The 1,647-nt window shown below is 58.0% G+C and overlaps 1 protein-coding gene across 1 annotated transcript in view; it reads left to right on the top strand.

The window, feature by feature from the left end:
* Nucleotides 1–1,647, top strand: part of PLEKHM1 (pleckstrin homology domain containing, family M (with RUN domain) member 1) — a 19,867-nt gene that overhangs the window by 17,213 nt on the left and 1,007 nt on the right. The gene's annotated exons all lie outside the window — the stretch shown is intronic.

A 1,647-nucleotide genomic window follows, 5' to 3' on the forward strand; every position in this document is an offset into this window, starting at 1 on the left:
TGCGGCACGGGGTGCAGCAGCTGGGCAGCCGTTGAAATCGGATGGGTGTGTTAGAAGAGGGGTGTTGATCCCCACCATCAGGGTTTTCTAAAGAAATCAATATCAAACCCTTCCAGCCCAGGAGCCTGGTCCATCGTAGGTGGAGAGAGATCCACATCCCGACGGTTATTTGGTAATGAGTATAATCCTGGCAGAGAAGTCGTACCAGGCCGATGGTCTGCTTTGCCTGGCAGTCCCTACAAGCGAGCAGCGACATCCAGAAGCTGCAGAAAATGCCAACGAGACCAGGGTCCTTGGGTACCCCGTGCGTTACGTGGTTGCAAATATTACCGGGGCGGCTGAGCAGGATTCCTCGCTCTCCCTCCTTGCCACAGGGACAGCATCGTGCTCGTTATCGAGGACAACATCCCCATCCCCATTACCAATTTTCCCTCGAAAAAGAGCGTACAGGCTCTGGAAAGAGCAGGCACGCGGGGCTGAGCCCCGCTGGCAGCCAGCCGGAGGTCTCATGTCCCGTAAAGCCGGGCTCTGAAGTTTGTCGACCTCTTTTTTTTTTTCTTTTTTTTTTCTTTTTTTTTTCTTTTTTTTTTCTTTTTTTTTCTTTCCTGGCGGAGGAGGTTGTGCAGCAGGAAAGCAGCTCAACCAACTTCCTCACCAAGCTAAACCCGGCTTCCTGCCCCTCTGCCCGCCCCGGGGGACAGCCAGCTGCCGGGGTCACACCGTCACTCACCGCAGGATGCGTCTGAAACGCTCCGAACAATAAACCCAGCCGGGCGCGGGACATTCGCCTTTTCACAGCAGCGGCGGCCACTTCCTGCAGCCCTTGCTCTGGCAGGTGGAGGCAGGAGAAGCCGCCTTTTGGATGCTGCTCGCTCGGAAACGTAAAAACCACCCCCCGGCTTTGTAAATCCCCCCGTGCTCGGGGAGGAGCCGCCGCCGCCGCTGCTAATCCGGAGAAGCCACGTGAAAAAGCGTTCCTCTGGGAAAACACCCGGTGCCTGGCAGCACCCCCCGTCCCCTCTACCCACGCACGAGCTTTTTCCGTATCCTGAGTAACTCGGGTTTGCAGCCGCCTGTCGGGAGCAGGATTTGACCCAGGCTGCGATATTTCACGGTCCCTTGCCTGGCGCGCTGCTGGGCGTTTCTCTGCTCCCCTTTCTGCTCGTCCTTTGGGAAATTAAGTGTTCAGTGGTATTCGCACATCCATCGTGCACCAGGTATTTGCACTTGAGGGCATTTAAAAAATAATCTAGCTGACCTGCTGGCATGTGGATGGGCTGCATTTTGCTGCTACTGGTGAGGTGGGAGATCGTGACTGGGAAAAAGTGAGCTCAGCCTTCATAGCACGGACTTTTCTTCTGTTGACTCAAGATAAGTAGTGAACGCCCCTCGCGGAGCTGGGTGTCTCCTCTCCGCCGGCCCTGCACAAGGTATAATTTCTGGCTGTTTACATTCCTGCCGCGGCGCTGAGCCAGAGCAGGGAGGTCCCGGGCGGGCGCTGGCAAGACCTCCCCGGAGCCGGCCGGCTCAAAGGCAACGCCATCCCAGCTGCCCGTCCCCTTCCCCGCGGCTCCGATGTCCCCAAGCAGCGTCCCTGCCGCGGGCGGGTCCCGCAGTCGGGGTTGGGGGGCTCCTGGCTTGGCCCCC

This window comes from Pygoscelis adeliae, unplaced genomic scaffold (assembly GCF_000699105.1).
Source record: "Pygoscelis adeliae isolate BGI_AS28 unplaced genomic scaffold, ASM69910v1 Scaffold112, whole genome shotgun sequence".
NCBI classification, from domain to species: domain Eukaryota; kingdom Metazoa; phylum Chordata; class Aves; order Sphenisciformes; family Spheniscidae; genus Pygoscelis; species Pygoscelis adeliae.